An 8,388-nucleotide genomic window follows, 5' to 3' on the forward strand; every position below is an offset into this window, starting at 1 on the left:
ATGATTACAGATTATGAGATGAGAGTGGGGGATTATCCTGATTTGTTTTAGTGGAAAATGTAATCAGATGGTCCTTATGAGAAAGAAGTAGGAGGTCAGAGAGGAGAAAAGATACTATGCATTGACTATAAAGACAGAGGAATGGATGCCAAAGTTAAAGAATGTCAGACCGGGTGTCTGGTGGTAGCATAGCGGGTTAAGTGCAGGTGGCTCCAAGTGCAAGGACCTGCTTAAGGATCCCAATTCAAGCCACCCGCTCTCCACCTACAGGGGAGTCACTTCAAAGGCGGCGAGGCAGGTCTTCAGGTGTCTATCTTTCTCTCCTCCTCTCTGGCTTCCCCTCCTCTCTCCATTTCTCTCTGTCCTATCCAACAACGAGGATATCAATAACAACAACAATAAAAAAAAACCAAGGTCAATAAAAGGGAATAAATAAATAAATATTTTTAAAAAGGAATGTCAGACCACCTGTAGAACTTAAAGGAAAATAAAGTGCTATGAAACTTATTCTTCCCTATGCTTTCATAAGAAATATAACCCTGCAACTCAATAGTAGATTTATGACCTCCAGAATAGAAAAATAATAAATGTGTTTTTTTAAGGTACTGAATTTATATAAACAATGTTTGTCTTTTCTATGAAGTTGGGAATATTTGACCTATATCCTATATCCTCCCATAGAAAGATATTTGGATACTCATTTTTCCTTCATAGTTTGGGTTCTTTTCATAACATCTACTTCATTCAGTTATAGTATCTACATATCTATTAAGACCTCTAAACGTGAGTCCTCATAATTTCACAATAAACTTGATAACTATTAGTAGTACACCAACAAGCAATGGGCTCTTCCAATCCCAAGTTTGTGATTTCTATTCTCAGGTACTTCCTGTTTCCAGCAGTTTTGACATTTCCATTTGGGCAATAAATGTGTGTATGGAGCCAGAAAAGTGATTGTGTTCTATGTTGTTCTGTAACTCTCCAGAGATAGTCCTAAAAAATGTACTTACAGTATGAAAATTCTGCATATGACTCTAGATAGTGCACAAAATCGGTGAGACACTGGTGTCCCTACTTCAGAAAACATGCTTCCTTATCCACTTTCATCTCACCTTGTGCTTAAAAAGGAAGGCAGTCAGTCTCCCTGCTGAACAGAGCCCATGTCTGCCTTCTGTTTCCATATCATTGCCCTGAGAAATGCCTGGCTCCCTATTTTCAGTTCCAGTCACTGTGACAGTCTCAGCCTTTCCCTTCAGCTCACATCCCTCACTTGAGCAGTGAAATGTAAAGACTGACACCCACTTGAGAACAGCACAGACTGTCCCTAATTTAAGCCATTTAAAATGCATTTCTGTTCCATAAAATCCATTTCCGCAATTCTGTGCTCCTACCTCTTTGAAAGATGGTAACCCTAGGGAGAAAAAGAAATTAGCCAGGGAAGAGAAGTTCAGATGTGCTAATATTTTAATCACTTGTTCTGTTAACACATTAGTCACATTCATTAAGTATGATTAATTTGCAGGCTTTGTTGTAAACTGTATCAGACTCCCTATCAGTTTCACATCCATCTCTTGCCAAGCAAGCCATTTCTGTGATGTCAGTCCCTCCCAAATCCTGATTATATTATGTGTTATTTGATGAATAACAGTTTGATGAAGTGATTGAACTCCTTTGTATGGAATGTTTGCTAAGACTTAGGGTTCCTGAACTAGGCTACCCTGAGCCCCAATTTCCTTCTCTGAGAGTGAATATAAGAATACCTACCTCAAAAATTTATTGTCAAGATAAAACTAGTCTTGAGAATTGCTTAATAACTTGATATTATTATAATTATAGAACCTTGGTTTATTATTTACTTATTTATTCAAATACATTTTTTAAATTTTATTTATAAAAAGGAAACACTGACAAAACCATAGGATAAGAGGGGTACAACTCCACACAATTCCCACCACTAGAACTCCTTATCCCATTGCCTCCCTTGATAGCTTTCCTATTCTTTAAACCTCTGGGAGTATGGATTCAGGGTCATTATGGGGTGCAGAAGGTGGAAGGTCTGGCTTCTGTAATTGCTTCCCTTCTTAACATGGGTGGGCGTTGACAGGTTGATCCATACTCCCAGCCTGTCTCTCTCTTTCCCTAGTCCGGCTGGGTTCTGGGGAATCAGAGTTCCAGGACACATTGGTGGACTTGTCTGTCTAGGGAAGTCTGGCTAGAATCATGCTAGCATATGGAACCTAGTGGCTGAAAAAAGAGTTAACATATAAAGCCAAACAAATTATTGACGAATCATGAACCTAAAGGCTGGAATAGTGCAGATGAAGGTTGGAGGGGTCTCCATTTTGTAGATAGCTATTAGGCATATTTTAGTTATATTCAAAAGGGCTTGTGGCTATACTAGGTTTTCTTTTTCTTTTTTCTTTTTTTCTTTCCCCTGAGCCTGAAATCTGATATGCAGGTGGATCCAAGTTATTGTCTGGGGAGATGATGTCATGGCTGGAACAGAAAGGTGGATAGGGAAGTGAATAGCTCCCAAATATGGAAAAGGTATATAAATATTGTTGACTGTAAACACCATCAATTTGATGTGATCTGTGGCCGATATTCAGCTTAGGAGCCTATGTGACCTCTGCATCCCTCTAGATCTGAGCTCACATTCTGTGGTCATCAGTATGAACGTTCCAAGCTGCCCCAATATCAGGACCCGTCTTCCTCAGGTGTAGCATAGAGTATGTTGTCCAGCCTCCCTTTGGAGGATGGAACATTCTCTACTGTTAATGATCCAAGTTGAGGGCAAGGTCCTATGGGGGTCCACAAAGGGGACTATTTTGTTGTTCCTGATAGAGATGACCGGTAACAATGGAGAGAGGGATGTATTAGAGGTCTAGGTCCATCATACCAGTTTGGGAATCTCAGGACTCCCTGACTGGGGCCCCAGCTGAGGGACTGGCCTATTAGTGGATAAGGAGTCATTGTTAAAGTATGCCAGTCTCTTGCTCTTATTCAGCTTTTGCAGTCCTTGACTTGATAAGGTTAGCATTGGAGTTAGTGAGAGAACTGTAATAGGAAGTAGGTGAGGAGGGTATCTAAGTCTAAGTAGACACTATTTCATTATGAACTTGATACTGACTCACTATGGGCTATTGTGTATTTTTGCTTTCAGATATATATTTTGCCCTAATTTATAGATATATGTGAACATATGCTGTATCTCACAGGACCTGGTCTATATCTAGGTTTTTGGAATTTGTTAGGAAGTGAACCACCTGGAATGGAATTAGAGAATCCTATGAAAGGAAAGGTCTCACCTGAGTAATGAGGCTAACGGGTTGACATTCCACACATGATATCCCTGGACACAGTCTGTAGTGAAGCTTGCTGTGGTGGTACTAGTTGCGTAGATTAGGTTTGGATTGGTGGATGCAATATCATTTGGTATAAATTGAGAGAAGCATGCAGGAAAGTGAGGTTTCATGGTTATGGACAAACAGGTGAAGGAAAGGAGAGGCTTCGAAGATGCTATTGCAAGGAATGGTAAGCAAGTAGATGAGCAGGTGTAGTAGATGCTGCCCAGCTCTTGCCTGGTTCTTTCCTCAATCTCTTCTACAGATTTCCAAACCAACTCATGAATTTCTCTTCCAGAAGGTTCTCACTTACGCAGTTGCTGGCCAGAGTTATAGTAGAATAATATTCACTGCCCCTTCAACTGCAACCGCAACCAACAGTGCCGAACAGTCCCCTCAAAACCTTCCCTTCCCTAAAATGGACCCTTCTGCATATGTCTATATTTCCTCAGTCATCACTGGTGGAATTTAATCATACTTGAATACAGTGACAACTTATCTTGATATTGCACATCAACTCAGGCTGATTTCCCTCTTGGCTCACTTTCATTTACTCTACTAGCTAGCTAAACACCACAGATTTCTCATTCATAGTAGGCTGAGGACTGACTTTAGGGAGAAGAAAGCAGGTGAAATAGAGCTAGGACGAGGAGAGGCCCTAGATGTGGAGAATGGGCTCTTCATTTACTTTCTGTTGTGTTACTTTCCCACAATCAGACAAAGCATGCTCATCTACTATCTCGAGATTTTTGTCAGTCAGGAGTTAAGATTCTATTAGGCCACTGCTCAAGGTCTCACAGGTATGATTAAATTGTAGGTCAAGACTGTGATCTCACCTGTGGTGCAGAATCCTCCTCCAAACCCACTAGATGATAGAAGTACCTAGTTCCTTGTGATTATAGAACTGAGGCTCTCAGCTCCCACTATCACCCCTACCACATAGTCCTCTTCATAAGATGGCAATTGCTCCTCCAGGTTCAACAAGAAACATCCCCCATTTTAAATTCCCTCAGATTTTCTTCCTCTCTGATCTCTAGACACTCTTTGGAAAGGATTCACCTGATTGAACCAGGCCCACCAACTCTCAAGAAAAGGGGATTGTACAGGTCCAGGTGTGGGAATCTTAAGGAAAACCTTAGAATGTTTCCTGCTATAGAACTCCATTGCAAAGATCTGTGCATGATAGTCAAAATTCTGGACTTTCTCTAGAACTGGGAACCATGAGAACCAGTGAACAAGGAGGTAGAATCAGGATGGTGCTGTCATATGGCTTATCTAATCACTTCTCCTGATGGCTCCATAAGAATGAAGGTGAGCAAATGTTTTACCACCACAAAGACCCTTGGCTCATGGTGTACTTTGGCTCCAGAATTAACCATTACTGCTACATTAAATTAGGACTCCTTCCCCGTCCCTATAGAGTAAGGAAAATCCTGGGAAAACTGAGTCTAGGATAAGCTCTTTATGGAGAATTGCCTGTTTTCTGGAGACAAGGGAGTATTCAAAGGGTAACATAGAGTAGTGGGCTTAGAGTCTGGAGAACTCCCAGTAGGCTAGAAGGGGACCTACCCTATGACCCTGAAATTCTTCTCCTGGGGATATATCCTAAGGAACCAAACACACCCATCCAAAAAGATTTGTGTATACCTATGTTCATAGCAGTACAATTTGTAATAGTCAAAACCTGGAAGCAACCAGGTGTCCACAATGGACAACAGATATACACAATGGACTATTACTCAGATATTAGAAATGGTGACATCATCATTTTCACCCAGTCTTGGATGGAGCTTGAAGAAATCATGTTAAGTGAGATAAATCAGAAACAGAAGGATGAATATGGGATGATCTCACAGGCAGAAGTTGAAAAGCAAGATCAGAAGAGAAAACACTAAGTAGAACTTGGAATGGAGTTGGTGTATTGCACCAAAGTAAAAGAGTCTGGGGTGAGAGGGGGGAGGGTTTAAGTTCCTGGAACATGATTACAGAGGACCTAGTGGGGGTTGTATTGTTATGTAAAAACTGGGAAATATTTTGCATGTACAAACTGTTTTGCAAGTACATGTATTTACTGTGGACTGTAAACCATTAATCCCCTAATAAAGAAATAAATTTAAAAAAGAAAAGGTGGGCTCAGGAAAACCTTGGACATAGGATGAAAAAAATGTTAATATAATTCCCTCTGTCTCCTTCTCCCTCCACTCCAACCCTAATATAGCTCTGTGCATTCATTCATCCTGTTTGCAAGCATGAAGTTCTGATCCACTAAGCTTAGACTCAACTCAAAGTCTCTATGGGAGATTTATGTATTACTTATTCTAGGCCTGGAACTGCTACCTGGACCCCATATCTGTAAACAGAGAATCCATCATCCTGGGGGAGACAAGGCTACTTGAATCAAAACTACCTTAGTAATTATTGAGAATGAGAGCAAGACAAGCAGAAAAGAAGCTTCAACCCACTCAGGGCCCCTGCAGGGTCTGCACGTACAATTACAGGTCATCATTTGCTTTTCATATTGATGTTCAGAAAACATTAAGAGAAGTTCAGTCAAATCACTAGTTGTCCAGCTTTGTCACTGTAATGATAAATTAATAGATTACATAAGAATCTTTATTTGTACTTATTAAAAAATAGGTATAGGAAAGAAAATTGAGAAATGTTTGGTGTTTAATTTATATTCTAGGGTAATCATAAAGGCAATACTCATTTGTACATCCAAAGGTCCTTTTATCCCTGAATCTTGAGAGCACTTTTCCAAGCATGATAGGAATAAATTAAGTTGCAAAGCTCCCATGAAAAAGACTGAAGTTAAAACATAATTTAAGGAGTCACTTGAATGGTGAATCTAAGTACATATATATTTTTCTTTTCCACAAAGGAAGGAACTTTGTGTAGCTTGTATAACCATATAGCAGGACAAAACAAAATGGCAAATTTCTATTAAACCCATCTACTGCATCCAGGTGATAATAATTAAACCAGACTTTCTATAATGATATGTGCTTGTTAATAAATTATTTAATTAGCAGGTATAAGCATACCTGCAATCAATACAATTGCCTAAAAGCTCTGAATTAGACATTGTGCAATAAGACATACTGAAAGGTATTAAGAATTGTTCATTTTTAATTACACGGAATGATTAATTGATCATTTAGATAGTATTGATCTACAACCTGCTTAATTCTTTGCAATTTAATTTGTCAAATTTGAGTCCAAGTAACTGATGATTTGTTCCATTAATGCTTTAAGCAGGAGGGACCGGAATGATGAAAAATGAAGAGTTAGAACCAGGAACCTGGTAGTTGGTACACAAGGCCTGAGCTCTCAGTTCTTCCCACACCCCAGGGCTCTTCTTGATGCTTACCTAGAAACTCCATCCCTTTACTTGTCTAGTGCTAAGTCTGGGTCCAGTACAAACTACATGCATCTCAGAAAGTCCCATTGGACTTAGGCAAACTGGGTGAAGCTTCTCTTTGCCTAAATTTTCATGCTTTATTTATTTATTTATTTATTTATTTATTTATTTATTTATTTTCTCAGAGCAAAATGGTGTCAGAGCAATGTGTATGTCACAGACAGTAGTGGTAAGCACTCACTTGGCACTCTGGCAGTGTAGACTGTGTGCTGATTGGCATTTCACCACCACTATTATTTTTTCAATCTCCATCTTCCAAATCCATTTGGGATATTCAGGTGAAGCTCTCATTAGATTTTAAGATACTTCCCTACACTTTCTTGACATCTCCTCTAAATTTGAGCTTTGTGGTAAGGATAGTCTTCTACTCTTTGTTTCTCCCATAGAAGTATTGCTCAGTTCACAGCTATTAAAGAATGATCACATTCCTTCTATTCAATATGTAAAGTAATTTATGTACACAGATAGCCCAAAAAATATGTTCTAGATGAAAGGAAGTCAGCAAATGCTTATGCAGACCTTTGTGCCAGAGAGATGGAGGAGAGCAATCGGTGATTACAATGATCAGAGACAGAACTTGACAACTTGGAGAGAAGGATCTTCTAGGTAAGGACAATACACAAGCAAAAAAGGTCAAGCAAAACCACATAGGCACATAAGATGAGAGGGTGGGCACTGAAATCATTGCTACTGATCTGGGTAGAGGAAAAATATTGACAAACAGGCACTGGGCGTACAAATCTGTGAGGAAGATTGTGGTGTCACAAGTATACTGGTGACCATGGATGGAAGTCCCAGCACAGTGCTGATGTCAATCTTGGCGACAGAGTATGCAGTGATCTGCACAGGTGCATGGTGGACTGTGGGTGGATCCAGTCTGTGTTGGTATACAAAGCATTGTGGTGGACTAGATAGACTTAAAAAGTACAGCCATCTAGAAGTCAGTCTCTTAGCTGGTGTTTCTTCTCCTGGTCAGAAGCATCTCGGTGGAGGTGCCCCAGGTATCCTCCATGGTTACTTCTCCGAACACATGTGACTCTGCTAGCTGGTAAACTTTTAGACCCCTCGACAGCCATGAGCAACCTTTACCAGAACTGATAACTGTTTATCTGATGAGACTAAACTTTTGATAACTATACTCAGACTTTATGGACCTAGTGTATTCTTAACCCTTGATGAAAAGTGCTTATTTTGTCTTTTACCTGTTTCACCTTAATAAGCCTTGTATTGTTTAATCCAGTTCCCAGCTCCCCAGTGTGAATCCTTTTGTGTGCCACAGTAGCCCCCACAAACCCCCTTTTAAGTTTAATTACAACAGAAGATGTTTGTTTTTCCATGAGCTCCTGCAAGGAGAGGTGTTTGCCTGTTTGCTCTGGTAAAGACAGACATTCTCACCAGGCCTCTTCCTTAGAGCTGAATGTGGACACAGGCTGGAGGTTCTGGAGGTCAAGCCTTACCTTCCCTGTATATATGCAGACCCAAGGTGGCTCTCTCTATAAATTTCTCTGTCTGCTGGTGAGGGAAAATTACCTGGCAGATACTAACCTCTCTCCAACACTTTAATGGAAAGAAATGAATCTATATCTAGTAAAACCTGGTTTGCCTTGCTGGTGACATCAGAAG

General features: G+C 40.0%; 1 long non-coding RNA gene across 1 annotated transcript; it reads left to right on the top strand.

Moving 5' to 3' along the window:
- The first annotated feature begins 4,579 nt into the window (after positions 1-4,579).
- Positions 4,580-5,893, top strand: LOC132537026 (uncharacterized). Its single transcript, XR_009548543.1, has 2 exons — positions 4,580-4,655; positions 5,563-5,893. It is a non-coding gene; the product is annotated as an uncharacterized LOC132537026 (long non-coding RNA).
- Positions 5,894-8,388: the final 2,495 nt, after the last annotated feature.

This window comes from Erinaceus europaeus, chromosome 2, assembly GCF_950295315.1.
Source record: "Erinaceus europaeus chromosome 2, mEriEur2.1, whole genome shotgun sequence".
Lineage (NCBI taxonomy): Eukaryota > Metazoa > Chordata > Mammalia > Eulipotyphla > Erinaceidae > Erinaceus > Erinaceus europaeus.